Raw genomic sequence first — 24,284 nt, 5'->3', positions numbered from 1 at the left:
GTCTCGGTCTCGACTCGGACTCGACTCTCTATGGTCTCGGACTCGACTCGACTCGGACTCGACTCTCTCTGGTCTCGGACTCGACTCGGACTCGACCGTCTCAGGTCTCGGACTCGACTCTCTCTGGTCTCGGACTCGACTCGGACTCGACTTTCTCTGGTCTCGGTCTCGACTCGAACTCGACCGTCTCTGGTCTCGGTCTCGACTCGGACTCGACTCTCTATGGTCTCGGACTCGACTCGGACTCGACTCTCTCTGGTCTCGGACTCGACTCGGACTCGACCGTCTCAGGTCTCGGTCTCGACTCGGACTCGACTCTCTATGGACTCGGTCTTGACTCGGACTCGACTCTCTATGGACTCGGACTCGACTCTCTCTGGTCTCGGTCTCGACTCGAACTCGACCGTCTCTGGTCTCGGTCTCGACTCGGACTCGACTCTCTCTGGTCTCGGTCTCGACTCGGACTCGACTCTCTCTGGTCTCGGTCTCGACTCGAACTCGACCGTCTCTGGTCTCGGTCTCGACTCGAACTCGACCGTCTCTGGTCTCAGTCTCGACTCGGACTCGACTCTCTCTGGTCTCGGTCTCGACTCGGACTCGACTCTCTATGGACTCGGTCTTGACTCAGACTCGACTCTCTCTGGTCTCGGTCTCGACTCGGACTCGAGTGAGGTGGTCTCGACTACAACACTGATTTTTGTATTTTCCGTTTACATTTTTTGTGTGTTTTTGCAATTTTTATTAGTTATACACAAACACACAAATACACATACATCATTTCAGCTTTAGTTGAAGTCGTTTTAGTACTTAACCTTAAACCAAACAAAGAATATATTTATAAAATTAGGGCTGTCAAACACCGTTTTGAACTAAAAAGGTAAAACTTGACAACGGCGCTTTAAGGATGCCTGAAAACAACGTGGAATTTATTACACACACAAACATCATTGTTTTGTTCAGAAGCTGCATCTGAATTGGTATTTAGATATATTTGAGCTTGGCTAACAACATTCTACAAAATATCTTAAAATATACACGCAAAAGAAAGTCATACAGGATTTGAAATTTTAAACGAACTATAAAAAAAATAAAAATATAAAGTTAAATAAATTATACTCTAATAAACTAAACTGCCAGGACAGGACGGTAAATGTCTAAATGAGGGACTGGACGCGAATAGAGCGTCAAATTCGTGCCTACCACGTCTAGTTATACGCTCGAACACTTTGAATCCATTCGCACATCAAGAGCGGAATTGACGCGTATCCGTTGGCAGCCATCTTTTTTATGTCGATCGAGCATTCATCGAGAGAGGCAGCGCTCTCTATTTGCTACTACTAAACTAAATAAATCATTCGTGCTAGACGCTCAATTCGCGCGAATGAGGCGTATTCATGTCTAACGCGCCACGCTCTACGCCTCATTCGCGCCACAGGCATTTACGTATTTAGTCTGCCAAAGATTTAGAGCGTAGTTTGTGAAGAGTGCGCATGTTTAAACGAGCTCTACAATCAAATCTGGAAATAAAGCAAAATAACTGAGAAAAATGAGAAATAGTCCTCAGATGCATGTCCGTAATTAATAGTAAAACATGGTTGAACGACCAGTTTGTGGCAATATGGAAACAGTCATGAGTATAGTGGATTTCTTCAACGCCGCATCGCACTGTGTGAGTTACGGCTTTGTACGGAAAACACACAACAGTTCTGGTAATGCTCTCCTTCAGTCTATATTCACTGACCGCTGATGAACTCTGACCTCCAGGTGAAGCAGATACTCTCAAACACCGGATCCACCGTCACATGGCGAGTCCTTCCTGACGGAAAACATCTTCCAGATGCAGGACAATAACACAGAAAACATGACAACAGCATGTGAAGAGAGAGATCCCTGAAACGCTAGACATGTCCAATAACTCCTTATGAATCCTTAGATGTATCTGATAATCTTAGTATGTTTAATCAATCACATTGTTGATGCTTCACATACCGCATAAATAAAAGAATAACTTACAAATAAGATTAAATGCATTTCAAGTTACTGATGAACTTTTTTCTTTCTCATTATTTCATTGCTTTGTTTACGAAAGTTATAATCATCTTGTCTTGGGCTCAAAGTGTTTAATTTTTGGTGAAAACGTTGGATAATATGAATGATTCAGACTATAAGTATTTTCCGGTTTCTGTTTTTATCAGTAGTGTATTCTTTGTCCTGCAACTGCTTTGTGAAACGTGTATCATATTTAAGGAACGATAGACATTGAGGTCTTTTTAATATCTATGTCATGGAGACTAGCATGTATAAACCTTAATTAAAGAATGCAATAATCAATTTAAAAGGAATTTATGGCTGTTTGATATTACGCTGTACCCACATTGGACCAGGGGTTTGGAAACTGGATTGATTCATTCGGCACGACCCTCACAGTGCATTATGGGTATTCTCTAGCATTGAGTGTACATCAGTTGTGCAATTGTTATTGTGGAGCATTGTGGGATTGAATGAGTGCACTCGATAATGTTCACTATGGTTTCGGACACCACTATAAATGGTTAAAATAAACTCTAATGACAGTTAGTTGACATGTAGTTGAAAAGTAACGTATAGTTAGTGGACTATCGAAATAAAGTGTTACCGTTTGCGGATATTAAGGAAACATGCTAAGTTCATAAACTCGTTTCTCTGACAAACACTTCTACAGTCAGTGATTTTACTTTGAAATGTGTGTTTGCAGGTTTGCTATTGTTTTGGTCTGTGATACTATGCGTTGCCAATTTTCCTTGTCCATTGAACTCCTTTCTGTTTGCTGTGCTCAAACTGGCGACCTGTGTGAAAGTGTGGGAGAAACGACGATCTACGATATTTTGATTTCAACTGCAGTACCTATTTCCACCACTAGTTGTCATCCTTACAGACCACACCTTTACATTTATAAAAACAAAATCAAACCAAAGTACAACCCACTTGAAAGTGAGTTCACCAGCCACTAGTTAAAGACCCCCTGTGGTGAAAATAAAGTTTGTAAATGTTGTTTATGTGGTGTTTGTAATATGCTTTAAGGCAAACCATGAGTAAAGTCATAAAGTCGACAGCATTGCCGAGGAAAACTGCAGTGAACCAAAGACAGTCTCAAATACATGGTTTGAAATCGCTGGTGTTTGTGATGCCACAAACGACCTTGTAACCAATCAGATCGACGTGTGATCGCCAACCAGTGGATCTCTGAGTGAGTGAGTGGAGGTGGGGCTTATTTGCATATTCATAGAACAGCATACTAAATGAGGCAAGGGAGTCGAGTTACATTCAAGATATTTTAAGGTGTAGAGATGTTGTAACAACAGGACAAACATTTAAATATGTAATTTTGGTGATCAGAGATAACATATTAAAAAGATGTGATAAAATGATCGATAAAATGAATGATATAATGATAATTATAAATGACTTAAAAAAAGGATTAAAAGAAAAAATAAGTGATAAAAAATGAAGGATAAAATGATCAACTCAGGGATACTTTCAGTTACTGGTCCAGTGGGTTTATCCAGTTTATTTGGAGCGGTCGGCCTCCATTCAGTTTCTGACTGAATCAAAACACATTTCTTTAGTAAACAACTAAATCAATTAAACAAATTTTATTTTAATAAGTCTCATTGAGAACAACCAAATGAGATTACTTGACTTGTCGTGTGCATCCATCGGATCAGAGATGATTTCCATGTTTTTTGCTTTTGGCTAATGGGCTTTAGACTGTAGGAAAGAGCAGACCCATCACTGCCATCGGGTAATGACGTGCTTTGCATGAGGGCTATATTATTACAGAGCGCCTTATGTGCTTTAAACTCAAGAACAAACCAGTTACTTCAGGCAAGAGACACTTCCATCACCTGTACTGAAACCAGTAGCTTTGCAACACTACTTCTCTTCGCTCATTATTAAATCTCTGGGAGAAATGTGATTTATATAATTTAAATATTGTTAGTTTGTATACAGACCTCATTAAGTGATGGAAATGAACGCTCGTTTTTTGTTTTCTTGATTATGCGAACGTTAAGTGAAAACTCAATTTTACTTCAAACATTATGGAAATGTTTCTTTTCTCTAAATGTTCTGAAGCAATTGGTAACATTATTAATGCGCATGTGAACGCCATCAGCGAGTCACTTGATGGAGATTGAGGACATCATTGAGTCACCTGATGGAGTTTGAGGAAACCATTGGGTCACTTGATGGAGTTTGAGGACACCATTGGGTCACCTGATGGAGATTGAGGACATCATTGAGTCACCTGATGGAGTTTGAGGAAACCATTGGGTTACTTGATGGAGTTTGAGGAAACCATTGGGTTACTTGATGGAGTTTGAGGAAACCATTGGGTTACTTGATGGAGTTTGAGGAAACCATTGGGTTACTTGATGGAGTTTGAGGAAACCATTGGGTTACTTGATGGAGTTTGAGGAAACCATTGGGTTACTTGATGGAGTTTTAGGACACCATTGGGTCACTTGATGGAGTTTTAGGACACCATTGGGTTACTTGATGGAGTTTGAGGAAACCATTGGGTCACCTGATGGAGTTTTAGGACACCATTGGGTCACTTGATGGAGTTTGAGGAAACCATTGGGTCACTTGATGGAGTTTGTGGACACCATTGGGTCACTTGATGGAGTTTGAGGAAACCATTGGGTCACCTGATGGAGTTTTAGGACACCATTGGGTCACCTGATGGAGTTTGTGGACACCATTGGGTCACTTGATGGAGTTTGAGGAAACCATTGGGTCACCTGATGGAGTTTTAGGACACCATTGGGTCACCTGATGGAGTTTGAGGACACCATTGGGTCACTTGATGGAGTTTGAGGAAACCATTGGGTCACTTGATGGAGTTTGTGGACACCATTGGGTCACTTGATGGAGTTTGAGGAAACCATTGGGTCACCTGATGGAGTTTTAGGACACCATTGGGTCACCTGATGGAGTTTTAGGACACCATTGGGTCACCTGATGGAGTTTGAGGAAACCATTGGGTCACTTGATGGAGTTTGAGGAAACCATTGGGTCACTTGATGGAGTTTGAGGAAACCATTGGGTCACCTGATGGAGTTTGAGGACACCATTGGGTCACTTGATGGAGTTTGAGGAAACCATTGGGTCACCTGATGGAGTTTTTCGGTTCCTTGCCTCAGTTGGACATATTCAAATGAATTAATCAATCAGTAATACCCTTGATCAACTCTACCAAACGTGGATGTTTTTCCAATAAGAAACGAACATTGTTATTATATTTTGATTGATACTGTGAAGCTGCTTTGATGCAATCTATACTGTGAAAAGCGCTGTATAAATATACTTGACTTGATTTAAAAAAAAATTCAATGAACGTTTCAGAATGATGAATGAAGTCAGTTTTCATAATTCTCAAGAGAACAGGGTGAGATTTCAGCAAAAACAGTCAGTAACCTTTCCCACGTTGTTCACCGCTTTGAAAACTACATGACGATCAATAACGGATTTTGCAGATACAAATAAGTGTCACATCTCGGTCTCAGAAGTAACAGTCCATGAAAAGTATATGCCACATAATTTGTTAATTATTAATGCAACATCCTACTTTAAGAAGTGCTCTTCCCGAACCCAGCGTCTCACTCTCCCCCATCAGTGCCGTCACACACTGCAAACGTTCTGCTGTAGGGTTTACTTCGAGACCATTTCCACTCAGAAATGGCACGCACATTTCACAAATGATCACGAAGAAGCAAGTGGGAAACTTTGAAGTTGAAAAACTGAAACAGTTTTTTCTCAAATAATCGTGGAAATATTTATTTGTTTTACAGTGTATGAGAATGAGTCAGCTGTGATTTTGCATAATGGCCAGAGGCAGGTGCCAACATCTCATCATTATACAAATGTGCTGTGACAGGTGAAAGACCAGAAACATTCGTTCAATGCCAAACACTTTTTCAGGAGCGTATTATTATTTACAGCCGTCTCATGTTTACTGTGAAATCCGCAGAGTGTAGATTGTGCATGAGCCGTTTTCCTAAAGTTAGCAAGTGTTGAAGATGAACATATAAAATACCACAACAGAAGTCAATGTATGACCTACAGAACTGTGTTGTGAAGCGGTCCAGTTAGTTTCTCAAGCTGGTTTTAAACATCCTGACAGTAAAGGTGACACGAGCACTGCTGAAGTTTTGCATGTTAAAGAGAATATTAAAGCTGAGGAAAACTCATAAAACCATGAGAGGAGAAAAGAGGAGGAGAACGTCACACAGGTAAGAACATATCGGACAATAATCAGTAGTTAATGCATTTATGCTGATATTGAGAAAATGCAATCTTGTCGTTTCAGAAAATGGAGCACAAGCTATTTACACTCCTCGTTTTAATTGGTAGGTTTTCTTCAGTGTGTGTATGTACAAAAATATCTTCTAAGAGTGTTTCGCTGACGTTATTTCTCTGAACGTTAAAAATTTCCAATGTTTAAATGATTAGGTGAACCTCAAAACGTTTTAGAACTGTTTCCCCTTGAACGAGAATAAATAATGTTTTTGCGCTACAGTTTTGGGAATGTTATTAAAGACCAGATTGCTGTGACAAAGTTATAGATCCACTTGACGGCTTTATTAACAAGAAGAGCGTAGTCGATCACCAGTAACAGAAGGGCAAGGCAATAGAGTTTTCCAGGCATCGAGACCGTGTGGCCGTGCTATTGGAAGTATAAAGTTTGTTGTAAAAATCCTTAAAGCGGGCATTAATATCCTTGAGGTTCGTTAGCAAGACTCCATCCTTAGGTTTATCCCCGTTTCAAAATGTCTCTAGAAAAGGTTATTTATTTGACCACCAAGAATGCAGCTGTAAAGGTTAATAAAGGCCTTCAGAAGCGAAGCAAGTGTGTTTTTGTAAGAAAAATACCAATTTTTATAACTTTATAATCTAAAATCACCAACTTCCGCCAGACGACCGTATGCATACTACGCAAGTCGACTTGCGCCAAATTTGGATTAAGATTTATCAGCCAAAATATCGGCCATCAGATATCAACAATTATCGGTTATCGGTGAATCCCTAGTGGAGTCAATTTAATTTTCATCCTTAATTGACATTTTTTCGAGGTTTTTCCACCTCACCAGCCTATCAGCAGACTGAAAACGCCTACTACTTCGTGTCGGAGGCGAAATCGTTCTCTGAAGCGGAGCTGTACTGTAAAGAGACCTACACAGACCTGGCAACGGTCACTAACACGGATGATCTGAGGACACTTCAGACCGAAGGGGTCCCGTATGACGGCGCGTGGATCGGGCTGAGGGAAACCAAGGCTCTTCTCTGGCACTGGGCTCTGGCTGACCCTCACTTTTACACAGACAACGAGACACAATACAGAAACTGGGCCGCTCTCGAGCCCGACAGCGGTCTAGACCAAGACTGCGTCATCATGACGTACAGGGGGGAGTTCGAAAACACTAAATGCCTCGATTTCTTCCACTTCGTTTGTTATGATGGTGAGTAATGTGCCAAAAATATGATATCAGGATTGTTTCCAGGCAGGCAACAAAGTTTTGGTAAACTATAATAACCCTAGTAACCGTTGCTAACCTGCCTCTTCTGCTCCTGTAGCCGCCGACGTTGAGCAGCAGTACGTATACATCCGTCTTCTGTACACATGGAGGGAAGCTCAGAGTTACTGCAGACAGTATTATACAGATCTGGCCAGCGTCAGGAACCCGGACGAGAACCTGCAGATCCAGAAGCTCATTCCCATACTAGGGTTCGCTTACATCGGCCTTTTCCAGGACTCTTTCAGCTGGTCCGACGGAAGCGAGTCCGCCTTCAGAAACTGGGATTTGTTTCAGCCAGATTTGTTAGGAGACTGTGCTGCAATACAGCCGGACAAATATTGGAGGACTGAGCTCTGCTGGAATCTGAAGCCATTTTTCTGCTATCGCCGTGAGTGTTTACTCTCTAATTATTATTATTATGACGAGTCAAAGCTGTTAGTGAAGTGTCCTAAGGGTACAATTCAGACCAAAAAATGATAATTTTGCTGTAATTTACATAACTTAAAACTTTTAATTGAAAGTTTTCTGTTTGTTTGTTTGGTCACTTTTTTACTTCATCGGAATGGTACGAAACTTGGTAAAGGTTTTGGCACTTGCTGTGTGAACACATAAATAAATCACGGACATGATTCAAACAGGTTAAATAGTCCTGAATACAACAGTCACACTTGTGCTCCTCGCGGTCAGAAACGACGCATTGGAAATGAATGAGAGAGAGTTTCCTCTAGTGGAGGCGTTTGGAACTGCAGCCGAACAACACTGTTCTGTTCAATAATAGCTAATGCATAAATATCACTTTGTACCATAAAATCACCTAAGGGACCGTTCGTTATTTATTTAAGGAGATTTGAGATCTGTAGTCAAAAAAGACTTGACCCTCCCCTCGCCAGCAATATTTTTTTCTATGACCCTCCAAAATGATTGTGAAAAAAGGCGAGACCCTCCCCGATAATTTATGGATTACTTCTGTACTGGTTTGCGCTTGGCAAAGATGTTCAGATAGCCATGAGAAACGACTAAACTCCTGCTTTCTCATCTTACTAGGGCTGTAACGATAGACCAAACCTACAATTCGGTTCGTATCACGAGTTTTGATTTGAATTTTTTTTTTTTAAATCATGTTTTCGGTGCTGACGCGTTTATGTAACATGCAATTTTGCGCTCAAGTTGAAAGGCATTATGTGCATAGTAAAACATATCTGCAACATTTATCAAGTTCACTGATAATTGTGCATGCATTTATTAATCATCATGATACTAAAATCATAATAAAGTAGTATGCTTCCCTTTCCATTTTCGTCTTTCTTCTTTGGATTTCTTTAGCTCCTGATTGATCAAAATTCAGATAGATCAACTAAAATATGGTCGTATCGTGCTACAGCGCACATTATATCAGCTGCAGTTCGGGCGCCTCAGTCCCAATACACTCGACGTACGTACATTCACATCACATGTTAATGCAGCGGTAGAGTTACACACACAGGACAATGCACTTATTCACAATAACAAAAGTTCATTATTATTTGCTCGTGCTTTAAAGCTTTGTCGGGCAAACATTTCTTTGCCGGTCTGTTCTAATGCACTTTTTCTGAGCGCGTACTGTCAGTGTCAAACAGCGCCACTCGGATTTTTGTTGGGTCAGACCCATCTGACAGCGATGGGGGCCGAGACCGAGAGAGCTACATGGAAAAAATATGCGCCAAACAAGCCACTTTGAAATCTACCTGTTTTGATGAATACAAAAGTTGGGTGACCCTCCCCTATAGACTAAAAAAAAGTTGGATGACCCTCCCCTCATCAAAGAATAAAAAGACGTGACCCTATTTTCCTCCGGTGGACCTTTCCATAAATACCGAACAGTCCCTAAGAATACAAAATATGAAATAAAAAACATCATCAAACTAAAGTATAGTACAATTATGTCACTGAACTAAAACCGTAGTGAACAGTAGTACCGGAGGGGTAATCTGTCCAGTAAACAAATATAAAGACCAATATTGGTTTCTATTCTCTAGATTTTATATAAAATCCTTTTTTTTTAAAGTGTCGCTCCAAACCGGTTTGACTGTGTTCTGTGAAACAAGAGATTTTAAAGGAGTAGTTCACTTTTGAAAAAACTTTTGCTGATAATTTACTCGCCCCCATGTCATCCAAGATGTCCATGTCTTTCTTTCCTCAGTCGAAAAGAAATTAAGGTTTTTGATGAAAACATTCCAGGATTTTCTCCATATAATGGACTTACATGGGAACCAAACGGTTCAAGTCCAAAAGACAGTTTCAGTGCAAACTGTTCAAATGTCTTTAAACGACACCAGATGATGAATAAGGGTCTTATCATGCGAAACGATCGGTTATTTCAAAGCTTATTCCAAAAATGTAACTTTTCTAAGGACAAATGCTAGCCTTGCTCTATTCTCTGAGGCGCGTTTGCAACGTCACGTAATACGTAATTACGTTCAAAAGGTCACGGGCGACGTAGCCGGAAGTACAGAATCAAAATCGTCCGACATCGTTGTTTTACCTTTTAATTCCTTTTTTGTAAACGGCGTTTGAGTTAGTTTGCACGTTCAACCGATGCGTTCAACTTGTAAACACTGACTCTGTACTTCCGGCTACGTCGCCCGTGACCTTTTGAACGTAATTACGTATTACGTGACGTTACAAACGCGCCTCAGAGAATAGAGCAAGGCTAGCATTTGTCCTTAGAAAAGTTACGTTTTTGGAATAAGTTTTGAAATAACCGATCGTTTCGCATGATAAGACCCTTATTCATCGTCTGGTGTCGTTTAAAGACATTTGAAGCTGCATCTGAAACTGTTATTAACCGTCTTTTGGACCTGAACATTGAAGTCCATTATATGGAGAAAAATCCTGGAATGTTTTCATCAAAAACCTTAATTTCTTTTCGACTGAGGAAAGAAAGACATGGACATCTTGGATGACATGGGGCGAGTAAATTATCAGCAAAAGTTTTTTCAAAAGTGAACTAATCCTTTAAGAAAGCAGCATCACTTTCTTTGAGTGGGAATCACTTTAACTTACAGTTTTAGAGTGTTTTTAGTCCGAACTATGTTCCCTCTCGGTCGAGAACGGAGGACGTAGTCGACGTTGACTGAATGGTTCGGCTCCTCAGCGAAAAAGCAACTAGTACGTGCAACTATACCCGCGCCGCGGGGGCGGAGTGAGTGATGTAACTCACGCAAGCCAATTCCATTGGCTCATTCAATAGTACTCGAAGACGATTGGCTCCCTGGTGTCATCACCATTCAGTGGACGTCGGCTACGTCCTCCGTTCCCTCCATCAGGGGCAGGTGGGTTGATCTTGTGTGCTGTTGTTCAGGTGAGGTTGTGATGAAGAGGCAGATACTGAGACTGGAGGTGAAATCTGCTCTGAACGTGAACGATCCAGATATGAAGACGGCCATCTTGGCCGAGGTGAGTCCCACACACACACTGCTGATGACGTCACATAAATGTGTTTTGAAAATAAAGAGCTTGATTTTGTAATTCATTTCTTGTTGTGTTCAAGAAAGTTTTTCATTCATGAGTGCAGATGGTTTAAATCTAAACCCAACTTTAATCAGTGGATGAATGAGGATAAACTCTTGTGCAAATCTTAACTTTAAAACCAGAAAGCACTTAATTGAATTTCTCTTGGATACGTTTAAATTAATAAACAAAATAGATAAAATTTGTAGTTATTTTTATTCATTATTTGTTTTATTGCGATTTTTCTGGTTTGGTACTATCTATGCTCAACCCAAGGCTGCACAATTGCGGTAATATTCAGAAATTAGTTTTGTTTTCTTTGTTGAAGAATAAAAAAACAATCGAATAAAAAACTTAGTTTAAATGTATGTGATATTTACAACTGAATATTTGACCACTACACCATTAAAAGGGACATATCGTGCAAAATCCACTTTTTTAGCCTTTAAATGCATTTTGTTGTATATTTGGAGTGTTTATAAGTACATTATTCTCTTCAGGCGCTTCGTTTATATCTTTATATTCTGTTTTGGTCATATTTTTCAACCTGTTCAGATTTTTCTGTTGTCTATGACGTTTTTTGAGCAAGTGCGTCACCGTATTTGCAGAGGAACTGACGAATAAAGACATCAGCTACCGGCCCAACACTTCCAGCAATCCGCCATTATTATTTCTCGCTGTGATTTTGTAGTCCGAGCTCAAAGATGCAGAAGTTACGAGAGGGCAAGTCTAAATGTTCGGTTGTTGGATGTACGTTAGTGACCTGAAGCACTTCAACAACCTCCGCCAGTAACGTTATACAGAAGGGTTCGCCGATCGACTTCGTCTGAATGAGGGGTAACGTTAAATTCCTTCAATCTTTGGAGACGACGAACAGAGCATTTCGATAAGCTGTAAATATCGTTAATAAAAATAAAGTACTTTACTTTCTTAAAACACATGGTGGTCATGGTTTAGCAGTACCTTTGTCTTTCTTTGTTTCTGTTTTGAAGTAACGTTCCACGTCTGCAGTATTATTGTTCTTTAGTTTCATCAATGCTCATTTAGCTGCTTTTCTAAACGCATCATATTATCAATACAGATGTTTATGGAAGCTTGTTTCCGCCATTGAATAAAAAATATAATAAAGAATTGTGACTTTTTATCTTACAATTCTGACTTTTTTTCTCACAATTCTGACTTTTTTTCACACAATTGCGAGTTTATATCTCACAATTCTGACTTTATTTCTCAGAATTGCGTGATATAACGTCGCAATTGCGAGTTATAAAGTCAGAATTGTGTGTTATAAAGTCAGAATTGCGAGATATAAAGTCAGAATTGCCAGATATAAAGTCAGAATTGTGTGTTATAAAGTCAGAATTGCGAGATATTAAGTCAGAATTGTGAGATATAAAGTCAGAATTGCGAGATATAAAGTCAGAATTGCCTGATATAAAGTCAGAATTGCTTGATATAAAGTCAGAATTGTGAGATATAAAGTCAGAATTGCGAGATATAAAGTCAGAATTGTGTGATATAAAGTCGCAATTCTGAGAAAAAAAGACAGAAGTGTGACTTTTTTTCTCACAATTGCGAGTTTACATCTCGCAATTCTGACTTTATAACACATAATTGCGAGTTTATATGTCGAAATTCTGACATCTTTTCTCAGAATTGTGAGATATAAACTCGCAATTGCGACTTAATAGGCCACTTTTTTCCCCCCATCAGAATAGTTTAAATCTCACAATTCTGACTTTATAACTCGCAATTACGACTTTATATCACGCAATTCTGACTTTATAACTCGCTTTGCGACTTTATATCACGCAATTCTGACTTTATGTCTCGCAATTCTGACTTTATAACTCGCAATTGCGACTTTATATCACGCAATTCTGACTTTTTATCTCGCAATTCTGACTTTATATCTCACAATTCTGACTTTATATCTCGCAATTCTGACTTTATAACTCGCTTTGCGACTTTATATCACGCAATTCTGACTTTATGTCTCGCAATTCTGACTTTATAACTCGCAATTGCGACTTTATATCTCGCAATTCTGACTTTTTATCTCGCAATTGCGACTTTATATCACGCAATTCTGACTTTATATCTCGCAATTCTGACTTTATATCTCGCAATTCTGACTTTATAACTCGCAATTGCGACTTTATATCACGCAATTCGGACTTTTTATCTCGCAATTGTGAGAAAAAAAGTCAGAATTGTGAGATAAAAAGTCGCAATTATTTATTTTATTTTTTTATTCAGTGGCGGAAACAAGCTTCCATAGATGTTTGTGGTAAGATTAGACCGTAGTCATTTATCTTGTCAGTGTGCTTGTTTTAACAAGAGAAATAGTCGACTTTCACTAATAACACAAAACAGTTAACTCACATACCAATACATCCATATGATGAAGAGGTTGATCTGCAGGTTCGTCGTCGTCTTTATCGACTCGCTCGCTCTGCCTCGAATATGTAAGGCTTGATGGACAAGTCTTCTGTTATTAACGAGTGAATAAAATTGTTCTTTGAAGGTATCGTATATAATCGTATATCTCTAATCAAACTACAATAATGGCCGAACGTGGGGAGTTGAACTCATGGACCTGGAGAGCGGGCGGGGTGTGACGCATCTCCTTTTTATTTAAAGGGGCCGCTTTGAAACGGGTCGCTCACAGACGCACATCAGAAAAGGGGCTTGTGGAGCTTTAATAATGAGGAATTCAGACCCAAGCATTGCAGTTATGCTTTATATAGACCACAACGCTATGATTTATATGTAAAAATGAATGATTTAAAAGCATGATATGTACCCTTTAAGCGAAGTGTGTGACCGTGTGTGTTTCAGATCCAGCAGAGGCTGCAGACACTGGGAGTGAAGAACATCACGGCACTGGAATGGAGAGAAACAGCGGATGGGACGGTTTTCCAGAAGGGAAAAGGGAAGAGATGAGATACAGTCAAGCTTCATTTACAGAGCACAAGTTTAACACAACCGAAGTTGATTCAAAGTGTTTTACAATACAATACAATAAATCAATAAAAAATAAAATAAGAAAAGGAGTAAAAAAACACATATATTCATTTTGAGCAGTCTTAAATATAGTATCCCTGAATCTCTATGAAGACGTAGAATAGTTTGCTTATGAAATGACACATGAAGACCTGTGTGTATTTATTTACAACAAATGTAGTGTTGTACTATGATTTCTGGTTATTTCTGGATGTTCTGCGTAATAAAGTATGGGAGTAATTGTGGAAATTTCATGGTCTTGTGTTCAGAAACCCAATGAGATGTAGAGTTAGATCAACAGTGCTGAAGTCAAATAATAAAACGCTACTAACCAGATGATAGTTTATACTCCATCTAAAACTATTATACTTCAGCATTTTGCTTCTCTATTTGTAAAGTATTATTTATGTGTATGCATTTAGCAGATGCACACACACACACACACACAGAGACAGTCACTCAACACCACCTACTGGAGTAAATGTGTGTCTGTATCAAACACACTCACTCTCTCACACACACACACACACCCTAGACTCTCTCTCTCTCTCACACACACACACACACACACACACACACAAGTCCTAGTCCCTAGTCTCAACAGTTAAACCCCACAGACGCCACACTGTTGTGATCTGATGGAAAACACATTTCTAGAGCAGAAGTGTGTGTGAATATGATGTTGATATGTATATATATATATATATATATATATATATATATATATATACAGTGTTTGTGAATATGATGTTGATATGTATATATATATATATATATATATATACAGTGTTTGTGAATATGATGTTGTCGATATGTTGCACTCTGACTGATTTAACTATAAAATTAAAATACTGCATAATTTGATTTAATAATTTGGTTTATAGAACAAAACAGTTAAGACCAACGTCATGTTTCTTATGTACTTATGATCTGCAAGTGAAAAATTATTATAATTAACATTTCAAATCAACAACAGCAAAATAAAAAAAAATAAAAAAAGAGGACAGGACTTTTATCCATGACGAATTGATTCTTTTTCTAATTGACGGGTTGTTAAAAAAGAAGAATTCAAGTTTTTACATTAAAAATTTGGTGTTTGATTATATATACTGTATTGTACAACATTTAATCTGGTCGGCAGTGAATTTCCATCATCACCAGGTTGATTTCCATCTCGACCTTCACAAAGACAGTCCTGAGGCGCTTTATTCAAAGACTAGAAGCAAATCCTCACGGGTGAGTTAGGGAAATGAGTTAACTCGCCAACCAAAACATTCCTGATGACATCATTACCTGTAATTCTACACACATTTTGCATATGAGGACACCGATATCAATATCTGAAGCTCTATAGCATACAGCTATTGATAGTTACACTTAATGTTGTCATTTTACTGATTACATTACTTCACATTACACAAAATAAGGGGGGAGAAAACGATATACTGGACGATAAATCTAAATTATAATATATTTTGAGAGCCTGATAACAAAAACTAAAGTCTCACCTTGTACCAATCACACAATTATAATTTTTTCATGCTCATTTTATTTATAGCCGATATGACAGACTTGCACTACTTTAATGTTTTGTGCTTTATGAAGTGTTTACGATCATATCTCACGCAATACAAAACCATAATGTTGAATAGTGCGCATCAGAAGAGTCTCAGATGAAGGAATTAATACATTGTTACATTTATTATATCGGCCAAATTTTCTTATAGGGCCGATAACGAAAACATTAAAACTGAACATATATCGTCCGATACCGATATATCGAGCATCCCTTTATAGATTAAATAAATAATAATATACTGTATCTGTTCTTCTATTATTTTGTTGTGTTTGTATTACAAATGAAGTGCCCAGCATGCACCTACATGTATTTGCATAGGTAAATAACTGCAGAAGAGTCAAAAAAGACGTTCAATTTTGCATGATCTGAAAAAATACTCTGCTAATCACAAAAACATAATGCATTTACACAAATACAGGTGACCTCAAAACTAACAAAGAGCAAATCTTTAATGCTTTGCATCTCCGAACTCAATGTCATACTAGTGAAAAACAACAAAGCAATAACTGCAAGATAATTTGAGAAGTTGAATGGATTTCAGAGACATCTGTAAATGATGAAGAAAGTACTTTCTGTCTTTCTGAGGCGACTCAGTATGTTTTGCATACACTTGCGAATCACTTTGTCCTTTATTTACATGCTCCACAAGGACATTTAAACTGAACAATAAAGCTTGATTACACCAGGGGTCTCAAACTCAACTTAACTGGGGGCCGCTGGAGATAGAGTCTGGGTCAGGCCGGGCCGCATCAAGTATTTAAAAAAAAAAATTGTATTTAAGTATTCCAAAAATGGAGCGCAACTGATCCAATCTTCTCGATCTTTATTATTAACGTTTCTTCTGAACTGTTCCTCTGAATTTGAACATTCCTTTCTGAACATGATTGGTTCTTCATGAGCTGTCCTTCTGACAGTTCAAGTTCATTTTATAAACTTTCTTTGTCTTTTTCTTATACACAACATCTTTGTGATAGTCATATTTGCTTTTTATTTTCTTTATACAACACTATTATATTGATTTTTTTTTTTCTGAAGGCACATTTCCTTTTATTATACTTAGAAAAACAATTATTGCTTTTGAAATACAAAATAATTCTTCCTACACATGTATAGTGTCTCAGGCAAATTACTGCTTTGCACATATCAAAGCAAACCTTCTTATCAACCTGTTGGACCAAGTTCATTACATGAACTAGTTCAAAGTTCAGTTCACAAATTTTAAAATAAACTAGTTCATAGTTCTTTTTTTCATATGTTGCTGCAAGCTTCTTTTTTATTATTAGGATATTATTATTGCCACAGCCCACATACAACCACAGATAACAATCATTTTATCGACGGGCAGAGTTTGCACAGACATGTAAGATTTTCCTATGCTTACCGACCTCATAAAACCATTTTAAATGATCTTACGACGCCTCCTCGCTCCTCGGTTCACAGACACTAGAATGAACGAGTTCACTGTAACGTTCATCAGGCAGTAATACAGTAGGTTACGTTAAGTTCACGCCCAAAATATGAACGAGATCATGAACTATCGTTCATTGAACGCGTTCAGACACAACACATATTACAAGCTCAAAATAATTATTCTCACACTGTTTTAGAGCAGGGGTATCCAACATGTCGCTCGCGAGCTATCAGTAGCTGTGGCCTGATTCGGTGGTGGTAGCTCGCCTTGGGCCTGTTCACACAACGCTCAAGTACGTTTCAAATGTAGGCGCGCATCAAGCACCCAGCGCGCTCATAATTGAAGCGACGCTCTCGTTTTTTCCAGGCACAACTATTGACAACAAACCCACCGTAAGCTGCCACGAGACTATCTATGGTAGCCCATAGGGGATAAAAAAAAAAAAAACGCGGCTAACGCACTAATATTAATTTTTAATGTCAAGTAGGGGGCCACAAAATATCATCCCGCAGGCCGCAAATGGCCCGCGAGTTTGAGACCTCTGGATTCATCTGTTCATCTGTTCAGTTCATCTTTTTTGATTTAAAGACCAATTTGAGACCTATCTGAGACCAATCTGAGACTGATAGGAGACCTATCTGAGACCAATCTGAGATCAATCTGAGACCAATCTGAGACCTATAGGAGACCTATCTAAGACCAATCTGAGACCAATCTGAGACCTATCTAAGACCAATCTGAGACCAATCTGAGACCTATAGGAGACCTATAGGAGACCTATAGGAGACCTGTCTGAGACCAATCTGAGACCTATCTAAGACCAATCTGAGACCTATAGGAGACCTATCTGAGACCAATCTGAGACCTATAGGAGACCAATCTGAGACCTATCTAAGACCAATCTGAGACCTATCTAAGACCAATCTGAGACCTATAGGAGACCTATCTGAGACCAATCTGAGACCTATAGGAGACCAATCTGAGACCTGTCTGAGACCGATCTGAGACCAATCTGAGACCTATAGGAGACCAATCTGAGACCTATCTGAGACCAATCTGAGACCTATAGGAGACCAATCTGAGACCTATCTAAGACCAATCTGAGACCTATCTGAGACCGATCTGAGACCAATCTGAGACCTATAGGAGACCAATCTGAGACCTATCTAAGACCAATCTGAGACCGATCTGAGACCAATCTGAGACCTATAGGAGACCAATCTGAGACCAATCTAAGACCAATCTGAGACCTATAGGAGACCTATCTGAGACCTATCTCCTATACGGAACCGTTTGCCACTGAAACTGCTTAACGCACCAGTGGGGCTCGACAGCCTTTTAGACAAACGGGTCAGCGCGTATGGTTGGGTTGCGGAGAGTTCGGGTTACGGAGAGTTTGTGAGTTATAACGGAAATCATTATGAACATCAGCTATGCTAATTATTTCCCATCTGCCTTTCTGCTGTTATCTCGGGACGCTTGTCCCGAGAAAAATGGCGTTCGTCAGGTCCAGTTTTGTGTCCAGCCTCTCACGGGGATTTCGGGTGCCCCAACGCCTGTGAAGAGACGACTCAACGCCTGCGATATGTTATGGCGCCGTTTTATTCATAAACAATATTTATATTTAATATTTATATTTAAACAATATGAATGTAAGCCAGAGGAGAACTGGCCCCCGACTGAGCCTGGGTTCTCCCAAGGTTTTTTCTCCATCCAATCTGATGGAGTTTGGTTCCTTGCCACTGTCGCCTTGCTTTTGGCTTGCTTTGGGCTTGCTCAGTTGGGGTTATTTAGTGTTTAGCAATGTTGTTGATCTGTGTTGTGCTACTTACATGTTATCACTGTGAAGCTGCTTTGATACAATCTGTATTGTGAAAAGCGCTATATAAATAAATGTGACTTGACTTGACTATCTAAGACCAATCTGAGATCAATCTGAGACAAATCTGAGACCAATCTGAGACTGATAGGAGACCAATCTTAGACCAATCTGAGATCAATCTGAGACCTATCTGAGACCTATCTAAGACCAATCTGAGACCTATCTAAGACCAATCTGAGACCTTTAGGAGACCTATCTAAGACCAATCTGAGACCAATCTGAGACCTATAGGAGACCTGTCTGAGACCAATCTGAGACCTATCTAAGACCAATCTGAGACCTATAGGAGACCTATCTGAGACCAATCTGAGACCTATAGGAGACCAATCTGAGACCTATCTAAGACCAATCTGAGACCTATCTGAGACCGATCTGAGACCAATCTGAGACCTATAGGAGACCTGTCTGAGACCAATCTGAGACCAATACTCAGCATGAACTAAATCATGGAACATTTAAATATACAGATGGCACTGATATTCTTGTATATTAAACTAGTTTAAATGTGTATCATCTGCTTCCAAGTATAGTGATGACTCATATGATAATCAGTGTTTCTAAGACGGTCTAGAGGAGCCTGTAGGAGGAGCCTTAAATTATTCAATGCACACTTTGCATATCTGAGAGTTAAACTCCCTCCTTGATGTAGATACCCATTAAAAGAAGACAAGATTGAGAAACATCCTGATCCCTCGCTCTCACTACAGGACCGGTGGGCTAAACTTCATCCGTCGAGACTTCATTCAGAAGAGAACTGGGGCCGTATGTATAAACCCACTCAGAGTAAAATTTAGTCTGAAGTCTAAGAATGACATTTACCTTTTATTTCTAAACTAAAGAATAAGTGTGATTCATAAAGGTTCCTAAGTATTAAGACTTGGTCTCAGCTCCTAAATTATTTAAGAGTGCTGGAGAGGTCTCCTAAACTAGTGAGGAGTACCACGATAGCAGCAGAGAGGAGGAAATATGATCTATTGGGGTTAAATGATGATAAAAAATTTGATCATCATGGTATTCTTTTTTTCTAACTGACCTTTAAGAAATGTTATAGCCATTAAGGAAAGTAATAATTACATTGTTGGCGACTGTAAAAAAGCAGCAGTGCGGTGGTGATGATCCACAAAGCAGGTCTTGATAGCACTATTGTGGCCCTGACCACACCACACACAGTAGCAGAAGCGGCTCGCCCATAGAACGAGACGACCCTGAAATATCGCCCGTAGTACCGAGATTAGAGGAGTGTGTGCGCACACTGCGCCGGCGACGTCGAGTTGCACTAATGTATAGTCGTGGGAGTTATACAATATATTTGACGATATATTTTAACAATATATTTGTTATCCCTAAAATTAACAATAAATTTATTCTCATCTCAATTATAAATAATTTATTTCTGTATAAAATAATACTACCATTAAAAGAACAGATTAGATTTTTTTTTTTAATCAATGTAGAATGTGTAACATGTGGACAATCTGTGGCTAGAAGTGATGTGCGGCCTTTCTCCTCATGTTCGTATTCTGATATCAAGGCCAGCACTGTTAAAGTGTATTAGTGTACAAAGTGAGTGAAGCCTGCTCCTATCCTCACTTAAAAGTGATTATATTTTTTTATTTTTTTTAATGACACTACAAGTTTGCTTAAGCCATCAAAATATGAGGAAAACAGTGTTTTGTTCTTCCCTCGTATTTTAAAATATTTAAATATAAAAAACTTTGTGAAGATATTTATCTGACAAATTTATTTCAAGTCAAGTCGCTTTTTACAATAGAGATGGTTTCAAAACAGCTATAACGTGATAACAGGGAAATAATGCAACAAAGTTAGATTTGGCTGTACAGCAGAGGATTCATTTCCATCATTAGTTATCTATTAGGTTCATTATTTAGCCATATTGGAGAAAACAGTGATGTCATCGTCCAGCTCAGTTCAGTTCTCGGACAATGGTGTCAATGCAGACATTTTGTTGGAAAAAGGGAAAACTTACAGCTACAGGTTTTTTTTTTTTTTTAAATGAAAAAACTCACAGGAGAAAAAAACAAATTACACATCGTCTGCAACATAGTCAGTCTTCGCAAGTCTTGCATTAACTCCAAAAATGACAAAAATAATGCACAATGCACGACACACAAACACATACCTATCCCCATAATTCTACTTTTGACTTCTAAAGTTTTAAATTATATGCATTGCATATAGTGTGTGCTGGTCAACTAGTCTAAAATTAAGAAACCCCTTGAAAACAACAACAAATAGATGTGTACATTTATTATAAAGCTACTTAATTTATTATTCCATGGCAATAACCAAATATTATGCTAAATCCCACAAAAAATGGCTTTAATTTGAGACGTGCTGTCTTTGCATTTGAACATTGTACATTTAAAAGAGAGCATGCATCATCTGAATAAACGTTAGCCAATACAAATATAAAAAACAGTTGACATTAGACACAAGTCCTCCTGTCACAGGACCAGTTATAGCAATGTAAACGAATCCGACACGGGGGTGTGTTAATAGTAAAACGTAAAACAAGGATGGGTAATACAAAAATGATTTCTGACATTGACAGAAAAAAACACAACCAAGAACAAAATTTAAACTTAGCCCGTCAATTTTGGTTTTACAATTATCTTCTCTGTGCTCGAGCTCGTGCAGTTATGGTACTTTTTAAGTAGCTAACGCACTAGTTCATACAAAATAAATATGTAACATAATTAAGTCATTTAGTTATTTCCAACACAATAGCTTAACGCATGCAGACTACGTTTCTCAACACTGAGAATGAATAAACGCCTGTTCCTCCAGACTCGCGCATTAGTAATCCACAAATCACAGAACTTTCATAATCACTTCGCCATAACGATTTATTGTTCAGAATTACTTAACCCTCTGGGGTTGTTCGTTTCAGAGTCACACTCGGGGTGTTCGGGTCCAAATGGACCCAAAGGGCGGGATTCATATTTAAAAAAACAAAAATCATATATTTTTTCTTTTCTTTTTTGGGGTTTTGAGAAAATTTCAAAAATAAAAAAAATTATAATTAGCTTTAATGCAATAATTATGACAAAATTTCCCCCCATTGAACATAATAGAAAAAAATTTTTTTTTTAATTTTTTTTTAAAACATTTTTAAAGCTGTTTTTCATTTTAGAGTCAAGCCTAGGCCTCATAAAAGCAATTCTGGTGGACAAACTGAGCATTTTAGAAATGCAAAACACATGTATAATCTGAATTTTTTGGTGTGTTTGTGTATAAAAGTGTGTGTGTGTGTGGATGCGTCTGTTTTGCACTCTTGATGTTTTATAGATTCACCCCTTCACTGTTGTGTGCTTTTTTTCAAGATCGTTGCTGATTTGTAGATTGTACGCACAAAAAAACTCAGTATTTTCACATTTTTGCCAATTTCCCATTCATTTTCCATGCGGGTCCGTTTGGACCCGAACACCCCAATTGTGACTATTTTTTTTACAACCACTTAGACTACTCACATCCTGTCCCCAATTTTTTTGGGTCTTCAAATACCAAATATTAACAAAGTCACCAAATTTCGGACCATTTCGAGGAAGCTGTGATTTAAAAAAAAAATTATTTATATTCTTCGCGTCCATTTGGGCCGAACAACCCCAGAGGGTTAAGCATTTTATAATTTGCATGGCTGAATGATGTTTTCACCTTATCTGAGTGACCATGAATGACGGAGTATTTTAAGATAACCCATGCGATTGCGAACACTCACGTGTGATCATCGAATCCAGATTAAGTAACTAAAAATAATACGTCCAGCTCAGCCCGTTTACCTCCAGGAGCCAGAAGTAGTGGGACAACTATCCTCGCTTATGAACTCAGACTATGAGTCAGACGGCGGGCCGCGGGATTCTTTATTGTTGTCGATTTTCAGTTTCTTTTTAATGATAGGCCATAAGCATCTGTCAATCATCCCGCTTGCTATTTTAGGAATGACCCCAGCGCAACGATTGGTCGAACTCCGCTTATTTTGCTGTTGCTTAATTTGAAAACCGCGCGTGCACAGACGCGTCACCAGGTTTTTGCGTAGTTTAAAGCAACAAATCCTACCAGTGTACTTTGAGGTCAAAATGCGTATCCGCTACACAAAATGCAAATGGGTTGGCAGAAGGGCTGGGCGATATATCGCACGATATTGTTATATGCATCTAATCAGTAAAGCCGGTTCCTTGATCAGTAGTAAATCACCTTCACCTGCTTTCAGATGGAGCGGCATTTACTACAAAGAGCCGTAGATCACTGACAAGCTGAGCCATATCACGTTAATATCGAGGACGTATCGCCAGCGATATTTAATGCGATATGGCTCAGCTGGTCAGTTAACTACGGCTCTTCGTCACGACAAAATTTCCTGTGCTAAACTAACCAGTCCCTCCAGAAAAACGCGATTATGCGATCGCTGAATTCAATGCAAAATCAGCCAAAGTCTGCATATTTATGCGGGGGCCACATTTTTTCAAATACGCTGCACTTTCGCTGCATAAATTGCCGATTTCCGTGCAAAATATGCGGGGTTTGCATAATTTCATAATCCTCGCATTTTCGTTGCAAAAAAAAGTCACATGTATCTTAGCAGAAAGTTGAAAAATGTTGCGTTTGCTTCACACAAGAGCAGCCGTTTCCCCCCGTTTCCATGGGAACGTTATGAAGTGACGCAATTACGCGACGCCGGACAGACTCACGGAGGCGATTGACATCTCACAAATCGAACTCGTATAACTGTCTGTCGCACGTTCTACCGTCACATCGTTACTTAATAAACAACATAAGATAAAAGAAGAAGCATCAAACAGAAATTACCCGCACACATGGGGTGTTCGAGGCGCACATATAACACTGCAGAGAGCTCTTAAAGGGGCCACACATTATTTACACTCGTTACAGTCTGAAATAAAACAAGATGAGAAATTAAATATTCCCAGCGCTTTTTATGATGTAGTATGCTTGCTTATCAAAGGAAGTAATAAGAAATGACTCTTACATTAGCAGGATGTTGGGGGAATCACTTTTTTTCTCTTTTTCATCAAACCGCAATTTTTGCAAGTTCCTGCAATTTCATCGCATAAAAATCCCGCATATTCCATCGCATTTTTAAAGAAAGCGGGCCGTGTAATCAATCAATTTTTGCCCGCAACAATCACAAAAAAAACTCTGCGTTTTTCTGGAAGGACTGAATACTATTATGGTAAATGTTATATATAAATCGCAAATTTTTTCACACATTTTTGGAAATTACCACCACAAAATCAGTCATTTTGATCGCAAAAATCACACAAAAAAATCGTGAAATCCTGGAGGGACTGACTAACTCCCCCTTGCAGGCTCACTATTGGC

At 38.8% G+C, this 24,284-nt stretch overlaps 2 protein-coding genes across 3 annotated transcripts in view; both read right to left on the bottom strand.

Annotated features, from left to right (window-relative positions):
• LOC120477339 (putative C-type lectin domain family 20 member A) overlaps window positions 1-24,284 on the bottom strand; it is a 77,056-nt gene that overhangs the window by 23,380 nt on the left and 29,392 nt on the right. The window lies entirely within an intron of this gene.
• LOC120477340 (macrophage mannose receptor 1) overlaps window positions 1-24,284 on the bottom strand; it is a 67,491-nt gene that overhangs the window by 13,815 nt on the left and 29,392 nt on the right. The gene's annotated exons all lie outside the window — the stretch shown is intronic.

Source organism: Pimephales promelas, chromosome 1 (assembly GCF_988280905.1).
Source record: "Pimephales promelas chromosome 1, fPimPro1.hap1.1, whole genome shotgun sequence".
NCBI classification, from domain to species: domain Eukaryota; kingdom Metazoa; phylum Chordata; class Actinopteri; order Cypriniformes; family Leuciscidae; genus Pimephales; species Pimephales promelas.
This window is presented reverse-complemented; position numbering and strand designations above follow the sequence as displayed.